Below are 22,028 nucleotides of genomic sequence, written 5' to 3' on the forward strand. Positions count from 1 at the left end.
CAGGATGCAGCTCAGGAAAAGGAGTTGTGGTCCCTCCTTGGCATGTGTGGCAATAGGCTCTTAGCTGTCCTTCCCCTGCCGTTACTCAGCTCATTTTGCTGTGCTGTGTTATACAGCCATGGTTATGCCACGTGCTGTTGCAGTAAGTGGAGTATTTAATCAGATACATGCTAAGCTGAGTAAGTACAGGAACGTTTTTCCTCTCTGATGTGTAGCAAAGCATGTACTGTCAGTGTGAGCAAACTGATGAACCAGACAAGTGCAAAGGAAACAGTTTTTCTTTGTCTCTGCAGGCAACATGTGATTACATGTTTGGTAGACTTAGATGCTGAAAAGCATGCTAGTTTTTAGCCTCAAAATACTGGTATGTATTGCCCTGTTATATCAGAAGATAGGTGAAACATGCAAACTTGTGTGAAACTACATGTCTGTCCCCTACTGTGCGTTAAATCTGTCAGTATAGTCCAGTTTCTCAGGAGAAATGCCTTATCTGCCTGGTCTCAAATCTTTCATGTGCCTTCTTTCATTTCACCTCCTGCATCTCATCTTCTTCACTGCTTGACTAACAGTGTCTCAGCTATCACATATTCAGCATGCTCCTTCTGTAGAAGGACTAATATGGTCTTGCAATAATGCTGACAACCACCAGCCTCACCAAATAAAGAACTTGCAAGCAGGAAGTAACTTCATTTGCTACTTCTTGTGATCAGTGTTTAAAATGTTCCTTTTATTTTTAAACTTATATTCTCTGAAATGTGTGGTTTGTTTTGTTTTTTTCTCATTGTCAAGTGCTGATGTCTGGAACACCTTTATTGTCATGAATGTGACATTAAGCCTCTTCACTGGAGAAACCAAACCTGGAACAGTTGAATGCTGAATGTTGAATGTTTCTACAATATCTACAAGCTTCCACTGATCTAAAGAGTTTTCATTTTCTCCTGAAATCCAGGATGCAGGAACTCTCTCTGCTTTCTTCTGGCAAAATTCTAGCATTCTTCATTAGGAATCTTCAGTATAGCATCTCTATTCTTTGCAGCTATAGAGCATTTAAAATGAAAAGTGTGTACATGCACTGAATCATTTCAGTTAAGTTTCGAGAAGACTATTATTCAAACTGTACACAAAGGCATTTTCTAGGTTATTGCCAGTACTGTCTGAGCCTTCCGAACTTGCATACTCGTGCTTTCCAGTGCATTTGCATGGTTTCAAACCATGTCTTTTTAGATAAGATTTGCAAACTTCATGGCAATACGAATGCATGATTTTTCACTGCCATCACTTAACTAATACCATACCCCAGAGCAGAACAGTAACAATGTTGCAGTTGTATATTAGTAAACTTCTAAGAGGCTTCTTAATTAAAAGACAATATTCAGGTATCACCATCAGCTTTCATTGCAGTGTATCACAGCACAGCTTTTTGTCTCTTGTCGGTGCTGAATGGATGCACCGTTTTGCTGTCAAATAACTTACACGTATCTGTTGTGGCTTAACCTGAGCTTGCAATATAACCACAACAGGGACTCACTCATTCCCCCTCTCCCACTCCTGAACAGGGGAGAGAAATGAAAGGGAAGGGATAAACTAGTGGACTGAGATAAACACAGTTTAATAAAACAAGAAAGTATTACTAGTATACTACTATTATGACTAATATATGTAAAATGGAAATAGAATATAAAATAAAAGATATTCAATGCAATTCCTCATGAACCGTGTCCGTACCGAGCAGCCAGTCCCGGGCAGCAGCACGTGGTCCCAAAGCCAATCCCAGAGAGAGAAGAGAGGAAAAAGGAAGAAAGGCCCAAAGGCCTCTGCAAAACAACAAAAGGCAAAAGGCCAAACTAAAGAAACTGCCAAACAGAAATCCACTGAAATGGATCAGAACCAGGAAAGGTCTCTGTCCCTGTCCATACTGACTGCCCCGTAGCCAGAAGATCCCAGCTTTCCTTAAATATGATGCTAATGGGATGGAATACTCTTATTGATCAGTCTGGATGTCAGTCAAGCTCTGCCCCATCCATGCCACCCTTCCTCGATGCCTCACACCCATGGGCAGAGTGCTCAAAATGTCCTTGGCTCCCAGACAACAATAATTTAAAACATTAACTCTGTCCTGGGGTGTTACCTTCTTGTTCTCAAACTAAATCCAGACAATGACCATGCTGGTTACAGACAAGAAGGGTTTCTAACTGCATGAAGAAAATTAACTCGCTTTTGGTCAAACCAGCACACTATCTTAGAAAGCAGTGTTCTGCTCTCTCCTCTGATGTTACTTTGGTTGCTAAATATTTTCACCTGGTGTTTCCAAGACTGCAGTACTCATAATAAGATCATGGAAGGGGTATGTCTGAACATAGGTCTCTATGCTTCTCTGAAATAGGTTGATAAATGAAGGAACTGAGTATGCAAAGAAATGAAACTAAGTAGTAATACAGTTGAAGGAAGGATGTTCCTGATAGTGGCTTAGGTCTTCATTCTTAATAGCCTGAGGTTTTAGCACAGTAGAATGCAAACAAAAGCCAAGGGAATATTTTCTCTTATCTGCTCCTAGTTTTCTCTTGTCAGATTTGAATTGATAATGTATTTTACCACAATGAAGAATTCAGACAAGTTCCTTTCATGTCTCTTTTCATGATACAAAGAAGGTGATATCAATCTCTTAATAACTATGTTCAACTTTTCTTGGTTGTTTACATGACCTGAATTCAATTTTTTATGTTCTGACCCAAACTTTTTAGTATTTTGAGAAGAGTAGCACTTTCTGTGATTGCACCAGGTTTCTTACACTTCCCACCAATACCCTGTAAAGGGTTTTATAGGCTAATCTTGCACGTCTCAGTGACGAGTCTTTCTTCTCATGCTTCCCATGTGCTACCATGCCATCCACTGCTACATTTCAGTAAATTCTGCCAAATCCCCACTACCAGATGCATTGCTTGGTGACAGAAGCTTAGAGAGCCTTTTATGTTGCAGGTTTTCAGAAAACACGTGCATGGTTTCTTTCTTAGGCTGAGCTCCTCGCCTACAGCAGGAAGCTGTTATTTTCCTCCACTTCTTTTTTTGCATGTTCTGTCTGTCCATTTTTAACTTGCAAAGTTAATTTTTGGTCTGAGAAGCCTTTGGTTGTGATACGGTGCACTCTCACCTGGTTTGGGCCACCACCCAGTACAGCTGAGCTCTTCATTTTCCTTTGACCTTGCAGTGAAATTACTGCTGTGCTATAAAAAATAAACTGTCCTCTCCTTTTTCTTGCTCCAAGCTTCCTTCTCTGGCTAATTAGTTTCTGGTTTGCTGCTTGTCTCTTGTTTAGATTATTTCCATTTTGTATTTTGTCAAAGGGCTATTGGAGGCTTGCTGCGTGGTATCCCATAAATGCTTAAAGTGGTTTAGAAAGTAAAGTTTCCTTTGTGTATTTTATGATATATGAAAGAGGATTGACAGATCTGTATTTAGAGTGGGGAGGTCAGTCTTAAAATACAGGCAGAAAATACTCTGCACATACTGCTGTATTTGTCAACTGAACTGAATACTGAATGTTGCAGAAGACTCAAATGATCTTGACTCAGGTTCCTTAAGGAAATCGACCACTGATGGTTATTGTCAGGTCTAGCTTTCTTCCTGGAGAAGGAGTCATAGGAATAGCTAAGGATACATCTACCACTGTGATTCTTAAAAAACTTAATAAAGATAACGAAGCAGTCAGTATGCATAACAAATGCCAAATATATCACCCTCAGTAGGCATGAACAGTAGTGTTTGCCACTTGAAGAAATACTGGGCCAGGCACCCTCTTCAGTGTTGCGGCAGCGTTGTGCAAGCACAGCTTCTGGCTCAAAATCACTAAAACTCAGGCTCCCTTATTCATTAAATTTGATCAGACTACCATATTCCATAAGCCTATGAAAGACTCGAATGTAAAAGGTGACAATTCTAGAGAGCCCTCACATTTCAGAGTTGTCATACTGAGTTACGTATTGATCTGCCAGTTCAGATGTTTCTAATTCCTTCTCTTTCCTGTTCAGTGCTGTTGTTAAAGTAGCCTGAAGGAGCACCTTATCAAAGAGGACAGAATTAAATAAGCAACAAAATACTTGTCTTTTATTTCTCAAACCTGATCTATTTTACTTTCAGCCTGATAGAACTACTTTATTTTTTTTATCTTTAAATTAGCCCACACACATCTTAAAATATCTGTTGTCATGTTCAAGTATTAAAAGGTTTACAAAGAAAACCAAAAAGGCAGTATTTTGTGTTTATGTATGCATACCTGAATGAAGATTAGCTGAATATTTTGCAATTCTTTATTATGGCTGTAAAATTTTTAGGAGCTCTTAGCTGTATTGATGCTGTTTCTTTAATGTAAAACTAGTTGATGGGTTTGAAAATAGCTCTTTGAGGGACTGGAAACAAGAATTATGCTAACTTTCTTTTTTACTGAGAATATGTCTTGCATATATCAAAACATGAAAATATTTGAAGAAGGATGTAATATGCTTTTAATATCTATAGGCCATAGGCTCTACAGAGCTTAGGCTTTCTGCTTAAACATGGGGAGGAAATAGATTGTACTCTTGATCTGGACACTTTGAATCGCTTGTGGCTTTTAAATCTCCAAATTTTTCAGTGATAAGACATCTTCAAGAGCAAAACCCAGTATGAGTCACTGACAAAAGGAGCTGCCAGAAGAAATAGTTGATACTGCCTAGCAAAAGTTGGTAGTTTTGCAGCCACCCTTGGGGACTGTGCTGAAGCATTTCTGAAATTAACAAATCCAGTGTGATCTTTGTAATTTGATTTTTTTTTTAGGGGAGGTTGAAGTTGCAAAGCCCTGACATTTTTGGTGTGCCTCAATTTCGATGCCTGGCAGTTCAACTGTTTTCCCCTGCTCTGCTTTTTATGTCAGAGCAGGGGAGGTGGGCAAGCATGTAGGTTTAGGGGCATTTTGACTTGCCAACAGCTAGAAGCAGAGGTGACTTGCATATAGCCTTAGAGATGTGCACATTCACTGACTGTATAAAAGTATGATATGTGTTACTGAACAGAGAAGTCAGTAGTTACGCTGAAGCTCAGTGTTCAGCCTTTTACCTTTAGCTGTTTCTGACAGGAAAGAGAGTAGAAGCTTCCTCTGCTGCTGTCTTATTGAATTGTTGTTGTAACTTTTCTGTAATGGATCTGAGATATCATGTTGGAGGTAATTCTTATGACCAATATGGAGCTTACAAAATACGCATTTTTAAATGGCTGTTTGGAAAGTATCTGCCTGCACTTACATTTTTAATTCCCAAAATCAATATTTCATAATGATGAAAGTTTTCCTTTTTCAGACTGTTCCTCAAACAGGAGGTTCTGCAGTTTCTGTCATGACTCTTATGTGTGAGACATGCATGATGTCAGAGTTCCTCTTGAATTATGTGATCGCTGTTCCTCATGTATCCTCAGAGATCCTGAAATTATAAGGCACCTATTAAGCCATAGACTTGAATACATAATCACTTGCAATGATTTTCTCACTTCCATCTTCAGAGTAGCTTAGCTGATCACTCTGAAATGATGCCCTGTGGGTTAGTCTCTGCATTAGTCTCCTGCCACAGAGTGAGGAGAAGAATAGAGGAGTGGAGGTTGGACAGAAAAACTGAAGCTGTGGACCACACTCTGATGCAGATACAGCACAGTAACACCTCTCCAAACCCATCGGTTTTATTTTTCTTTTTAAAATACTTTTAGAGGGTTTTTTTAGCTACTTGGGTGTACCCTCAAGAGAGCTGCAGTTTATTGTAGCTGAGAAAGATACCATCTGTCTTTGTGTTTTGTCCCTCAGTGTGTCAAATGTGTCACACTCTGTGGTTTGTTGACATGTCATGCTCTGAAAGTGACCTTACTTCAAAAGGGAGAGGCTCACATGGAATCTTTTAAGTAGTTTTAAGCTACCTTATCTCTCTTCCTGCAACTGTAAATTCAGCTCATTCAGTCTTAGAAAAATAATGGGTGTTTATAGTATGTTGTCTTCAGCAAGCACAGGGTCTTTATAATTCTTTGTTTCTCTCGTGTGAGTATGACTTTTTCAGTGTGAACATAACTACCCTTTGTGTTCTGCTTGATGGTTTATCATAAAGTGCTACTTTGTTCATGGTTTGTAAACTTTGTTGTTACTGGGATGCTCTCAAATGAGAATATTTTAATTTTGCCTTATCTTTGGCAGGCCTGTATTATGCTTTAGGTGTTTCTAACAAGATGGTTTCAGGTTGCTGTGGCTGCTTTATCTCTGGAGACTGAGAAGTAAATTGGGACCAAATTGTGATTTGACATCTAAATTTGGCCAGACCAGCACTTCTTTGGTGGTGCAGCATGCTTTACTGCTCTAGTGGTGGCACTGGCCTGCTGGAGATCTCTGCCTCTGGAGCCGAGGTGTGGAGCTCATCTCATCACCTTGCACAGCAGGAAATACTGTTGGTTGTGAGAGGCTGCCTTCCCCCGGCTTACATCCATCTCTCTCAGGGCTGTGGTACAGCACAGGGATTTGTTGTTTCACTTAGTAAAAACAAATAATAAACTTTAAAATTCTTCTACTTAAACAAAACCAAACAAATCTGATGGGCAGTGGCTGTGGTGACAGCTGAGCACAGGTGAATGCTCTGGAAATTTGTGGTAGTCTTCTGTTCTGGCCTCAGACTGCATTAAGCACAGGCTAAAGTCTTGCCTCCACTGAAATCCCAAAGTTACACCACTGATTTTGAGTTCAGTTTTCTTGCAGTTCAGGCCTGATTCATTTGAGAGATTGGCATTTCTGTCCTTGTTTTGTAGCTGGAAGGTGTCAGGCAGGTTATTTGGGGAGCTGTGGGTACCCCATTGGTGGCTTTAGAGCCTCTGACTTTACATGACAACAGAAAAATTCTTTGGGGCATATAGGATGATTTAGTGACTAGAGAAAAATGAATTGGATTTGAATAAAACGGAGGAAAATACTTCAACAGGATTGATGAATAGATGTTCATTGGGGATTGCACCAGAATGGTAAAATTTTAGAGGTAATGTCACACCAGGTTTTTCAAAAAGACAGTTGTGTAAACTGTAGTTATTAATCTTTACATCATAATGCATATGTGCGTAAAACTTGCCTTTTTGGGATGCTTTATCAGTTCAGTGAACTGAAAAATTGATGCTATCAGAACTTGAATTATCTAAAGAAATCACACGTGATTGTGTCTATCTGGGAGCTGAAGTTGTGTGTCAAGGGAGTGTGTTATCATCAAGTTCCTCGAAACCTAGGGGGCTTCCAAGCCAAGTCTACTTCAGGTAGATTTCTTGAAAGGCTTGAGTAAAATTAATATAGAACAACACGTTAGTTAACTGTTTGGAACAAATACTGTTTTAAATACAGCTTTCTGTACCACTGTTACTTAAAAAAAGAAAACATTTAATTCCTAGACTCGAGGATGGTGGTTAAATAATAGATTACTGTTAAAATGGGGCAATAAATCCTGCTAGGCACATATGCCAAACAAATCTGCTGGGATATGTGAACATACACACATATACGTATGTGCCTGTGTATGTAACATACTGGATTGCTTCTGTTTGTGGTACCAGCTTGGCATTGCTGAACTTGTAAAGAGAATAAATGCCAAAAGAAGAATAGGTGTGCTGATCTACAGAATAGCAGGCAAAAGAGCCTACAAGGCCTTTTATTCTCCATGGAAAAATATCAAATGCATTTTTTTAACATCAGAATTAAGCTTTGAAAATGAAATGCCTCTTCAATTTTTAATGCAAAGAAAGGGAGATTTGGGGGAGAAAAGAGAATAACTGCAATGCATGTACTTCAGAGAATAAAGAAACGGGACATATATGTGAGAAGAACTGAGGCTACTTAATTATTGCTTTTAAAAACTTTTAAAACCTGACAAAGATTTCTAAGCCCATTAAACTATGTGAATATTATCATTCCTGTAAGCTAGCCATGAAGACAGTGCAATCTGTATAACACTATGCAGCCAATACTAGGCTGCTACCAGTAGTGACTGTGAGGGAGAAGAGATGATTAAAGTGGCCGTGGTGAAAGCAGTGTGGATTAAACTGACTGCTGGAAGACTAGGAAGGATTTAATCAAGGACTCTTTTGTATGGCCCTGCCCCTAAAGAAATAAATGCACATATCCCCGGTCAGTGAGATTAAACTGCTCTTCTTAACTCAGGAATAAAATGCCAACATTCCCATTGTAAAAGATTAGTGTTCCTACACAGAGAAGATAATGAAGAGGAAATTTACACATCTTAATACATACTCACCTAGGTCAAAATCTGCCAAGAAGCTGACTGATGTGTGAAGATAGATGTGTGTTAGCTGATTTAGTGGTTAAAGAACTGATTGTGGGGTTTTCTGCAGGCTACTACGCTTGCTGTTTTTCAACATAGCAACAGCATACAAACTGTAGTTCCTAGTTTATCTGATTTGTTTTGGTATTTTGTTTGTTTTTTGTTTAGTATGTGTGTGTAGGGAATAATATGCTGAATTACAGAAAAAATCTACTGCTAGACTATTTTTCTGAGTGCTTTCCTGGGATTCTGCTAACTGTGCTGAGATCCTCTGAGGAAGGCCACTACCAACTAATAAAAAGTACAAAACTCTTGGATGTTTATTTGTAGGTTTTTATGGGGCATGTGTATAAGCATCATGATTTTTTTTTATTTGAAGGCAGCACAGCTTAAATGTTAAAGCAAAAATTTATTCTAGCTAGATTTTTAAAAGAACAATGTCAATTATAGATGACCTATATATTATTTTTTTAGACTTAACTCCTTACTTGGTGTTCATTGTATATAGCTCTTCTGTATTCTCTAAGGAGAATATAATGCAAGAAGAAATTTCTGAAGTGTGCAATACTTGTGTGAAATAACTGCTTCGTAATACCTGCCATGATATTTTAAAAATGTGAGGGCATCCTGATCATCCTTGGAAGACAGTGAAATTAGTCTTCTTGCATGCTGCCAGTAGCATGCTTCAGGTCACCAAAATGACATTTTGTGATATCTTTGTCCCTTGCTCACTCTCTCTGAACTTGGTACTGGTGTAAATACTTTAGTAAATAGTTTAGTTAGAGTGAATAGAAGAGCTTGCATCAGTATGATCTACTTCTACTTTATATAATATGGAAAGTGATCAGGTACTGTGCATTACATAATGACTTCTGTAATTCAGTATTCCAGAATTAGTCACCTTGCATTATTACCCAGTGAAGAGGAAAGAAGAATTATAAAGGGAATGAGAGGATTTTATTTGGTTTTGATATCCTTGTATTTTTTACCTAAAAAGACAGACAAAACTTCCCCTTTGAAGCATGCTGTGAAGTGCAACTTGAAAACCTGTTTTTCAGTTTAGTTGTTTATTGAGCAATAAAATGTACATCAAGTGATCAAATTTTAAAGGAACCATTTTTGAAAACAAGTAAACTTCCAGTTGCTGGGTCTACAAACTCATTCTGGGTTCAGAGAGTCAAGCTGAATCTTTTTCCCACGCTGGTACAGTAAGTTTTCTGCAAGTTAATTCCTTTGCTTCAGCTCACTGGAATTTAGTAAATAATCTGGTTGTGCCCAAGAAGGAATAGAATTTGACTGAGGCTCTTAGCAATGTTGGCTCTGCAGGCATTGCAGGAGTGAGTATCACTGGCAATTTAGTTTTTGTAACCAAACATAGCAGACATTTATATCTGCAATGCATAAGACAAGAAAGAAGCCTGCAGAGAAAAATTTGGGAAGGGCAGAAAGGTTTGGGTTTTTCAGTTTTTTCCTTGGTGATGCCAAGGAGGGAATGTTGAGTGTCTTGATAGTGCATGCATCTTTCCACTTTCTGACTTCATTAGCTTTGCAGATGGAAAACAAAACCTATTTGTGCTGTTCTTAGTGGAGAAGTTTATGTTTGCCCTTGAGTTTTAAAGAATATTAGATTCATAATGTGTTACAATACGTTAAAATTAACATAAAATTAAGTTCGAAGCTTAAGAAATTATGCTTAAAATTTTCTGGAATTATGTGATGGAAAGAACTAGGGTCACTTCTGAAGCTATAATGTTTGGCTTTGCATAAAAGCAGCTGCAGTATAAACCAAGTGTACATTTTTTTTATGAAGACAAGCTTTTTAAGCTTATGAAGAGCCACAGCAATTCACTTTTTTTAGGAGAGACTTCAACATAGCTGTTACAGCTGACTTAGGACAAGGAAAGGCGAAGGAATAGCTAGAAGCTTAACATGGCAGAATTTCTTAATACTCTATGGTCTTCTAGGTATGCAGCATTTGGGATCCTTTATCAAGGTAATTTGTAAATCAGTTGTTCTTTCTGATAAGAAAAAACAGCAGTAAAATTCCTGCCTGGATGGCTGTCAAATTATGAAGTTGACCGATACCTTTACGAGGACCAGAACAGAGGTTAAAGTTGCTGTCACAGAGCAAAGCAAAGGCAGGGAGGACTCCTGAGAAGTGAGTGTGTGGCGGGCTGTGAACACCAGTCATTTAAAACTTGAAATGTCTCTCGCGTTCCAGCAGGCAGTGAAGAAAGGGATGTGGAGCCACAGGGACAGCAGCACCACCACAGCCTTCTGATTTTCAAACGTATTTCTAGTGCGCTGTTTCTAGACATCTGAAGTGGAAGGTTAAAGAGTCTCTGAGAAGCTCTCCATAGGGTAACTATAAAGTGACAAGTGTTTTACCAATTCCATGGTAGACAACTCAGATTCTGCCTTAAGTGAACCTTTAGTGTTGATGCATCTCTTGTTGTCCTAAGCTATTTTGATGTAGTATGCAGCTCTACTTAGTCTGAAACTCTGGAGCTATTGAGAATCACGAAGGTGGCAATGTCTGTGCAAGACAGCATTTGTAGATGGCTACACTAATGCCTGTGTACACAGAACTTCGCAGACTTCATGGAAACTCGGTGAAATGGCATAGCAAGGTTGAGACATAGAGAACATGCAGGAGATCTGGGAACAAAATGAACTTCTTGCAAATTGTGTGCCTTGATCATGGAAGCATGTTTCTGGGTGGTATAGCCTGATGACATTGTGGCATAGGGAACTCTTAAAATAATCTGATGCGATTGGAATTTAGCAGTTGTCATGCTGGTGAGCCAGCTGTTCAAAACCAACTTGTTTTATTGGTATAGTTGCCAGAGGCCACTGGAGACCTATGTGTTATTAAGAAGTACCTGACACTCAGGCCATGAAACAGAGTGGTGGTGGTGGTGTTTTAGCTTAGCTGTGGTTTTTTCTTCAATTTAGGAACAATAGATATTTTCCTACCAACAGTTACTAGTCAATTTTGTATTCATAGCTCTAGTTGTTGAGATGATGGAGTTGTGTACCTGTATTTGTAGGTATTATATGGTTCAATTTGCTGAAGAGTAAAAGGAAAAAAAAAAAAATTGTTATAAATCATCTACACTTACTACTATGCACTCAGTTTAGAAATTTACAGCCTGAAGCTCTTTACAAAATCTGGGTTTGTTCTGTATTTTTATTGCTTTTTCTCCTTTTCATTCTGACTTTTTTAACCGCCAGTGACTGTAAATCTGTAGCCAACAGCTACTCTTGGCTATATATTGTTTACGGTAGAAGCTGACTACACTTGTGGAAGCAGAAAGCAGTTTCCTAAAATTGCCAATGATTCAAGAACCTGAAGGAGTCAAGAGTTCTCCATGGTGCTCAGTGTTGCAATGACAAGCCTGTTCTGCTAAAGAACCATGCTTTCCTATTCTTCCTGTCTTAAGAAGCTCCTAAATATGGCTTGTTCTGGCAAGACCAGTAAATCTGACATGCTAAGAAAGCAAATATATTTCCTGGATTTCTACAGTGGATCCAACTTTCGAATTGCCAGCACTAGACTGAAGGAATAGCGTCCAAAAGTATGCAAGTAGGAGACACAATAATACAGTAACAGAAATTCTGCTCTCACAGTAATAAATTTATCATAGATAACTTACTGCAGAAGACCTGCATTACAAGGAGGCATGGGTTACCACAGAAGTGGATTAGTAAGTAGAAGGTTTTTTCTAGACATTATGATCAGCCAACACTGCCTGTAAAAATGATCGTATGGTTTGTTGTTGATCCTACTTCTTAGTCCAGCAGTGAATTCTGAATAATGAACGTACCTCAGTCTTTATCCTCAACAAAATTTGTGTCTATTCCAAGTGCAGCTAGTGGGAGAATAAGGAGATATTGCTACTGCTCTTGACTGGTTCTTCTCAACAAGGCTGGATTTAGAAGAGTAGAATTTGACAAATGAATCAGGAATATAGGACACTTTCTGACTTGATGAAATGCAAATAGTTAATGATTGCTTATACTCAAGACCTGTGGAATTGAGGCATACCTTAGCTAGACTATGCCTGTACATGCTTGGAACTGGTATTTTCCTTTTGATAGGAGGTTGGCCAAGGCAGCAAGGATTCCTTTGTTTTGCTAGGGAAAGCAGAACACTTCTTGAGAGGACTCAATTTTTATGTTCCTTGTTGAACTGAAATAGGTAGGAATACTGTGCTTGACTAGAAGTTTTTCTCACAATGGTTGGTCTCCTTTATCTGTCTTGCGAGCCTACTGGTTTGCAACGGCACACCATGTTGCTCTTCCATTGCCCCTGTGCTTCTGTTGTAACTTGTTAATTGGCTCCTGAACAATTTACCTTCCAACTTTCAGGGGTATTTGCTACACTTTGTGCACAGGCATTTGTGTTGTTCCTCTGTGTCGGATACTGTTCTGAATACGTCAAAAGCTGAGCAGAAAGCTATTTTAAGTCTGAGTGCAGCTGTTGATTTGAGCATTTCTTAGGAGTTACTGGTAGGGTACTCTTCCAGAGATGCTTCTAGCCATGCCATGTGTGGGCTCGGCATCTAAGTAGCTCTAAAATATGTACTGGGCCATCTGTTGCTAAATTGTCTTGGATGCTTGTTGTATTGTCTTTTTCAAATTTTGTATATGATGCCATCATTTCCACACCCACTACTGGAATCACCTTTCAAATGAGTGGCTGTTTTCATAGTATAGGAAGAATTTGGGAGGCTGTTTCTGCTTCCCTTCTGTAGGTTTTAACTACTTTTTGCTTTCAAAAGCAAGCAAAGACACACTACGTCATATTGTATTTTGAGATGCACTTGTTCCAGTGCCTTACCTAAAATGAACTGGATGAACATGACAGCCAGATTTGGGAACTTTGCAGAAGTTGTCACAGGAGCAAGAAGTGGGATGGCCACTGAAGCAAATTCATGATTCGGTGGTTATGAATGCTTCTCACCACTGGGAAACAGGGCACCCGAGGCCATGTGGCTGCTTATATGCTGACGAGGTAACTGGTCAGGGTGCCTTTGGAGCAGCAAGGAGAACCCAGAGATAATGATGAGTTCACACAGGTGACAAATAACTTCGCAACAAAATGCCGATGGGAAGATTGCCAGAAAGGTCAGCAGCCAGGAGTATGTCTTGTTGTCCTGACACACACAAAACTGAGATGGGATTAGTTGCTTCTAAAAAGGATTTGTACCAGGAAAAAAAAAAAAACAAACTATCTTCATTCAGAGCAAGTTCATTTTGATAAAACTTCAGTGGGAAGTAAGTAGTGCAGTACACAACCAGAAGACTGGGTGAATATTTAGGTATTTAATTGCATACATATATAAACAAACAAGACGCTGCTGCTATTTGGGCCGACTAGTGTCAGGCTTTGAAGATGACATTCACAGAGGTATTTAAAAGCTGATGAATTCACTGTGTCTGTGGTTGTTGACTCTCAAGGATATTATTATTAAATGTTATGGCTTTTTTTTCCCTGCGGCACAAGTACTAGAGCTTCCACCCATTAATTCTACAGCTAAAAAGGATCAGTGCTATAAATCCTGAAGATCCCACTTCTCCCAGTAAAGGAATTACTTATGAGTTGTATGTGGAGGTTTTCGGAAAACACCACGTGTGCCCTGATTTCTTCTCATAGTCGAAGGTGAATCACAGTGTGCAGTACCAAACTCCTGCTAGTGAGTACGTATGATAATGCATTTAGAGCTATTATATCCAGAGCAGTAGGTGTTTTAACTAGCTAGTCTAGAGAAAGTGTTAGGCTTATTAAGTGATTGGATTTGTTTGGTGTGTCTTAGGATCCTCTATCTGGCAGTGGCTATTATCTGTTTGGAGGTAACATTTCAGTTTATTTTTTTGTTCTTGTACTTTTCTGTACTGGTGTTTAGTATGTGCATATCACAGAATCACAGAATGTAAGGGATTGGAAGGGACCTCAAAAGGTCATTTAGTCCAATCCCCCTGCTGGAGCAGGAACACCCAGATGAGGTTACATAGGAAGGTGTCCAGGTGGGTTTTGAATGTCTCCAGAGTAGGAGACTCCACAACACCCCTGGGCAGCCTGTTCCAGTGTTCTGATACCCTCACTAAGAAGTTGTTTCTTCTCAAATTTAAGTGGAACCTTTTGTGTTCCAGTTTGACCCCATTACCCCTTGTCCTATCATTGGGTCACCAAGAAGAGCCTGGCTCCATCCTCGTGACATTCACCCTTTATATATCTGTAAACATTAATGAGGTCACCCCTCAGTCTCCTCCAAGCTAAAGACACCCAGCTCCCTCAGCCTTTCCTCATAAGGGAGATGCTCCTCTCCCTTAATCATCTTTGTTGCCCTACGCTGGACCCTCTCCAGCAGTTCCCTGTCCTTCTTGAACTGAGGGTCCCAGAACTGGACACAGTATTCCAGATGTGGTCTCACCAGGGCAGAAGGGAAGGAGAACCTCTCTTGACCTACTAACTCCCTTTCTAATACACCCCAGGATGCCATTGGCCTTCCTGGCCACAAGGGCACAGTGCTGGCTCATGGTCATCCTGCTGTCCACCAGGACCCCCACATCCCTTTCCCCTACACTGCTCTGTAATAGGTCATTCCCCTACTTATACTGAAACATGGAGTTGTTCCTACCCAGGTGCAAGACTCTACACTTGCCCTTGTTATATTCCATTAAATTTTTTCCTGCCCAACTCTCCAGCCTGTCCAGGTCTCGCTGGATGGCAGCACAGCCTTCTGGCATGTCAGCCACTCCTCCCAGCTTCATGTCATCAGCAAACTTGCTGATAGTGCACTCTATTCCCTCATCCAAATCATTGATGAATATTATTGAATAATACAGGCCCCAGTACTGACCCTTGAGGAATTCCACTAGTTACAGGCCTCCAACTAGACTCCGCCCCATTGACCACAACTCTCTGGCTTCTTCGCTTCAGCCAGTTCACAGTCCACCTCACTACCCGATCATCCAGACCGCACTCCCTCGGTTTGGTTGTGAGGATGCTGTGGAAGACTGCGTCAAATGCCTTACTCAAGTCAAGGTAGACCACGTCCACTGCTCTGCCATCATCCGTCCGTCTTGTTATGTCCTCATAAAAGTCAATGAGGTTGCTCAAGCACGACTTCCCTTTGGTGAAGCCATGTTGACTGCCCCTGATGACCCTCTTATCCCTGATATGCCTTGAGATGGCACCAAGGATAAGTCATTCCATCAGTTTCCCACAGATGATAGTGAGGCTGACCGGTCTATAGTTACCCGGGTCCTCCTTCTTGCCCTTTTTGAAGACTGGAGTGACATTTGCTTTCCTCCAGTCCTCAGGCACCTCTCCCGTTTCCCAAGACTTGGCAAAGATGATGGAGAGCGGTCCAGCAATGACTTCAGCCAGTTCTCTCAGCACCCGCAGGTGCATCCCATCCGAACCCATGGATTTATGGATGTCCAGATTGCCTAACTATCATTCCAGTTTAGAATATCATATAGAGTGTACCTACGAGTACAGAGGGCTTATATGTACTATAACTTATGAAACGTGCATGCTTCCATATATATGTGAATATGTGCTGATGCCAGCATGCGCAGGACATAACAAATCCGTTTATATTAGTCACCTAGCTGAAGGAGGTGTTACTGCAGAATTTACGAGCATGAAGTATTATTTTTAACAAAAGAATTTCAATATGCAGCATACTTAAGGACACCCGAAGCTTTTGTTTATGTTGTAGCTGGGGGGGGACACATTCATTTGGCTGAGCAGGATGGGGCTACATGTTGTAACCTTGACACACATCTTCTAGAGATCTACAGCTCCTGTCATGCCAGATGACCTTTCAAGTATTTCCTGTGTTCTTGTTGGAAAAGATCAGCAAGTGAAAGGAAAGAGCTCAACGTGATGCAGATTGCAGTGTGTCCTTATCAGCACTTCGGAAATTTTTGGTTTTAAGAAGCTGTTAGAAATTTCCAGAAAGTTTTTATTGCAGTGTATCTTTACATCATTTGTTTAATGTGTCTTTTAACATTAAGTTTTTGATCACGGGGGAGAATATACTGCATCTGTGTTACAGAAAAGTCAATTCTAGCCCACTCTGCATTCTTCCTCTTCATCGTTGGTTAATGAGACTTGACAAATAATCTAGGTGGCAAGAGACCTCTGAATGTCATCTAGTGCAATGCACCTACTCAGAACAAAACCAACTGTGGGTTTTGTGGGGCTGAAACAAAGAAATAAATTTAACAGCAGAGTCAGTTATACTGTTAAGCAGCATTCTTTAGTTATTCAGTGCTGGGCAACACTGGTCATCGTCTTCCATAAGTGCTCCAGTGACTGGATGCTCTTGCATTGCTTATATTCACATAATTATTACATATGCATTACAGTTTTTGAAAAATTTGACATACAATACATCTGTAGTAAGAAATAATGGATTGTGTTAGTTATAATTGTTTAGTTTCTTACTTACAATACACCTATTAATTATTAGTAAAATATAAACTAAGCACTCTGCTTCTAAACAATGTATCACTTAATCTTCTGTCTCCCTCTTGTCATGCAGAAGGATCTAAAACTTGAAAAATATCTTCTCATCAGTACTTTCTGTATTGAACTTCAGGCTGTGACTTGTCATGCTATCCCTGTGCACCTCTGAGTCTGTCTGTCTTCTGTATGCTCCTGGTAAGCAGTGGAAGACAATTAGGACCAAAAGCAGATATCTCTTAAGGCTGAAGAAGCCTTCTTTTTCAGTCTCTCCTTCTGTACCATGTGCAGCAGAGTTTTTGTCCCTTACCTGTGTCACAGCTCTGGATTTACTCCAAAAGATGCAGTGAGAAACTTTTGTTTCTAGCTGTGTGGGCTGGTAGTAAGCACGTTGGAAATTAAGCAGCTTGGCAACTGTAAGAAATATGTTAAATGGTAAGTTCTGATTTTTGCTGAGATACCACAAGCAAGCATCACAGACTTGTTCCTTTCACCATGCCCTGCCATCCTTTTCATTGATGAATGACCTGTTACTCTACAATCAGACTGCATGGTCTGTCTAAAGACATTGAAGAAGTATGGTTGCTGTAGTAGAAAACCATATTTTTATCTTAGATGACTGTTTTGGTTTTTTAAATTATGTTTGAAGAGGCATTAATCACAAAAAGTAATGAGAATAAACTTACTGGAAAGGGAAGTTAGTTTGTGATATAATGTGGCAGTCACGTTACAAGTTGTAAATGTCATCCTAAAGTTGTGCTAATGTGTGTTTTGAAAGGGACAGTGCTTACTGGCTATACCAAGGAATCTGGCTTACTCTGTGACTTAAAGTTGGTTTAAGCATCTGGCACAGAACAAGTTCCTATTAATGTGTGAGCTAAACACATTTCTTAAAAGACCTATTGTCTTTTGGAGTCATTTGACCTCATCTGGCAAATTTTCCTGTTTATTTAGAAAATGGGCTAGTATTGCCAGTTTTGTCATATGATGACTAACGTCATCACAATATAAGGGAATATTGTGCAAACAGATCAGAAAGCGCACACTTCAAAAGACTCAAGAAGGTGCTAAATTTGCTAAAAGGAAAGGAACTGATTGACATAACAACATGCAATCCAGCTTGAAGTATTCATTTACACAATAGATTAATTCAATGTGAAATTGTACTTAATATTTTATAAAATCAGCTTCTCTTCCATATTAAATATTTTATTTTCCCTGTGCTTTTTTTCTTTTTTTAAACAGTGACAGAATTGCTTGAGAGTTCAGAAAGCAGTCAGGTTTGCTTATTCTCTTTTTGCCACGTGAGTCAGTAAATCCCAAGTGATTTTCTCTAAAGGCTAAATCCAGTGTACATTTGATAATCAATTTATTAGATGCTAACTATAACGGCTTACATTATTTTAAAAATTGCCTCTTTTCCATCCTTTGTCTCAATTTCCTAACTCTCCGTTAGCTAGAAGGGTTGGGCAGTATCCTGGATTTTTGGAAAACTCATGGAAAGCTGAGTGTGCTGGAGGCCTCTTGCTTGTTGCTGTTGCTAAAGCGCTGGCATGAAAACCTGGGCTGTGTTCCTCCTGCTTGTGTTCTGATGAAGCCATAGTTTGTAAGATCATAAGCAATCAACTCTTTAAGCAATCTGCTGGAAACTGCAGATGTAAGGGACTGAGAAAAACTTGTTAGTAGTGGGATCAGCTTTGGAGTTTCACAGCTGATGAAAATCACAGCACTGGTCAGAACGTCATTACGCTGGGCTTAGGTACCACATGTTACTGCTTTAGAATAAATCTATGCCTGAAATATAGTGTTTTGCAGGGAGTGGGTAGCATTTTAATTTACCTTGCATATTATCTTGGTTGTGCTTCTCTGTGTTTCTTCTGTTTGATAGACCTCTTAACGTAAGGCATTTGAACCCTAAAGATTACTTCTTCATCCTTTTCTTGTCAGAGAGTATGTGGTCTCCTGCAGTTCCCTATAGTCAGTGTCGCTCTGTGGTTCAAAAAATAAATTAAATGTTAAAACTTTAAACACATGGTCATGCTTAACTGGAATTTTAACATTACTGTGCGTGATGTCTCTTTGATCAGCTTCCATATAATAATTACAGATTATATAAATATTGGAATTTGCAATGTAAGCTCATGGGTTTAAAAATTTGAGAAAAAAATGGATGGTACCACAATATTCAGGGAAATGTTTAGGAGGCACAAAGCCGTTTCTTCTTCAAAAGTATCATACTGGCTATGTAGCGATCCTATACATCCAGCCACTAGTTTCACAGTACTGGTTTGCTACATAATAATCCAGTTGCTAGAGATGGGAGTGTATTAGCATTCCAGCCTTATATGTGTACATGCTTTTCATTTTTCTTTACACGAAGTTCTAGGTTCTTAGTTAGGGAGGAAAGTGTAGAGAAAGGCATCTTAAACACATAATGCACAAAATCAAAGACAAGGGACGTCCTTGCCTCTGCAGCCCCTTTACATATGGTTTGGTGAAAGACAACCTTTAAGACCTTCTTTGGTAATTTTGATGGTCAGTATTGGGAACCCAGACATGTGTCTTTTGAGGGACAGACAGCCAGACTGTTCTGGAAGCAGAGCAGCATGTATGTGGGAGGACCAAATGCCACCTTTGCAGGATGATATGATAGCTCCTATTCTGAGCAAGTGCCCGGCTCCTCCTGTGCGTTAGCCTGTGGAGGATCAGCTGGGTGGCACAGCATAGGGACTCCTCAGTTGCAGATGTAAAAAGTAAGAGAGATCAAAGAAGAAAAATAAAATGAAGGGTGCTTTCTCTTTTTCAGTGTCTCATGTAACCATCCAAATCCCTCATCTTGAAATGGTTTACTATCTTGTCTTTGATTAAGTCCTTTCTTTAGATTTCTATCTTAGTTTTATCTTCGGCCTGCACTGCTTTTGAAGTTTCAGCTGAGTTCTTGAATACAAAGCTAGCAAGCAGCTCTATTTCAACAGAGAGTTGTATCATTGAAAAGTTTAATAGCTCACTTTTGTCCTCAGGGAAAAGTTATGAAACAGCTATCTTGATTGGTGGCAAAGATCCCAGAGAGTAAATTACCAGATTAAGAGTTTACTTTTTGCATTGGGTTAGCCTTACATTAATGCTAGAATGAATGCTAACAGAAGTTCTCAAAAAAAAATTGCTTTTTGAGGATTATTTGTGAAAGAAGGTGAAACGCAATAGCTGTGAGCCTCCATATGAATCTGATACTTCCTATTAAAAAAAAAAAAATAGCAAATCACTTACTTAACTATAACTATCTTGAAAGTGCATCTATATAGGGTTGGATGTATAAGCAGACTAGCTCCTAATCATGGAAACAAATGTTCTAGGTTGATACAGAGGAGAACCAGAAGTATATTTCCTGTTGCATTTGTCCTGTTCTACCATAAGAGCAGCGGTTTTGGTGGCTCTACTGGGCTTTATTTTTCTGTAGGAGAGGTTGGATCTGGATTGTTTTAGTATGGAAAGATACAGGAGCTCTAGTGTGGCAAAGGATTAAATGATGTAGTTGAAAGTTATTATACTTCATGATGCTCAGATTACCCTGCTGCTACTTAAAAGTCAAGCTTGCAAAGAGCTATCATAGAGAGTGAATTGCTTCTTACTGTATTGGATGCCGTTTTAATGACTGAAATAGCAGTGACCAAGCAGTTTGGAAAGCTAACCCTCATGTCGTGGAGACAAGTTTAAAAGCTGTGTAACTTTCTAGTGTTTTACTTCTAGTGTGCTAGTGTTATCTTTCTGCTTTGACAAGAGCACAATTTTTAGCAGTAATAAGTGTAAATGGTCCTTCTCTGACCACAGAAACTCATTCTGCAATCCAAAGATCCAGCTGGATCGTTCCCTTCTCTGTTCACTAGGGAGTTTTCCCATAGAGAGTTAGCAGGTAAATTTATTAAGTCTTGAATCAGGCTTCAGAGAGGAATTAAGTGTTCTTCAGTTACCTTCTTGCCAAGAGAGATAAGCCTGTTTTACAACAGTGATCATTTAATAAATGGGAAAAAAAAACTGTTTTTCGTCTTAGCCAGGTTACTGAGCCTGCAGACCAGCAGTAAGCATTGCTGACTCCATGAAGGCAAACCTGGCACATGGATGGGGACCACTAAAGCCTCAGATGCTGCTGCCATGGCACATTCTACTGTAGAATGTTATTAATACTTTGATTTACACAATCTGCACTCCTTTTAAATAATCATTTTTATTTTAAAAAATAGTCTGAAATTAGAAAAGAAACTGATGCAAGACTGGAAAATTAATCTTGGGAAATGGATGCTTTTACTCTGCATCAGATGAGATGCCAAAGCATGGTGTTTTGGTTTTGCCTAATTATGTATCAAGGCTGTTCCGAAGTTAAAATACAAAAGATGTTTCTCATCATTTTATTCAGAAAGGGAGACTATAAAGCATAGGGATTATGCCTCAATAATGTTACTTTTTAGATTTTTTGCATGTGAGTCTGTAGCAAGCTTACAAATTCTATATTGAAATAAGAGAGGCCAAATAGCATCTCATGAAAAATAATAGAGGTAATCTTGCAGAATAATGAGAAATTATGACAAATTTGAATGAAAGTTCCTCTTCTACAGATAGACAGAAGGAAAGGAGAAAGGAGTAAAGTTGCCAGAACTTTTATTTTTTATTTGTATACATAGAGGCAGAGAACTTGTCTAATTCAGAACTGCTGCCATTGCTATGGAGTGTCTTGAGCTAGAGAAGCACAGCCCAACCTCTGGAGAAAATTTTGAAGTAGTCGAAAAAGACAGCTTCTTCCCTGCAAGCCAAAAATAGAGGGCAATAAAAGAAATTTTACATGCCTCTGGACCCATCAGTGGCAATTATTTGTTTAAAGAAACAAATTACAGTTTTGAATTTCTTGCAATAAAATGTTTGTGGCTTTGCTGAAGGGCAGGTTGAATATATGGTATAAATAGTTTAATTTTTTTAAACAGAAGGGTTTATCAAAAGTTTCACGAAACTTGCAGGCTTAAAATAATTTCTGTATTGTGTTAACTGTTGGTGGCTTTCTGAATTCTGATCTTTTACTTTGAAATAGATGCTACCCTGTGTGGGTGCAAAGCATCACTTGCAGATTAAGAATAGAAGAGACGTCAATTCTCTACGTCAGTACTGTGGTAGCTGAAATGTGATCCATTGCATCTAGTACATGTTTAAAGCTTCCGAGGTGGGTCCTCACGTTGCTTCTGTTC

The 22,028-nt window shown here is 39.3% G+C and overlaps 1 protein-coding gene across 4 annotated transcripts in view; it reads left to right on the top strand.

Moving 5' to 3' along the window:
- CDC42SE2 (CDC42 small effector 2) overlaps positions 1-22,028 on the top strand; it is an 86,908-nt gene that overhangs the window by 53,789 nt on the left and 11,091 nt on the right. The gene's annotated exons all lie outside the window — the stretch shown is intronic.

The sequence above is a fragment of the Columba livia genome, chromosome Z (assembly GCF_036013475.1).
Source record: "Columba livia isolate bColLiv1 breed racing homer chromosome Z, bColLiv1.pat.W.v2, whole genome shotgun sequence".
Classification (NCBI taxonomy): domain Eukaryota; kingdom Metazoa; phylum Chordata; class Aves; order Columbiformes; family Columbidae; genus Columba; species Columba livia.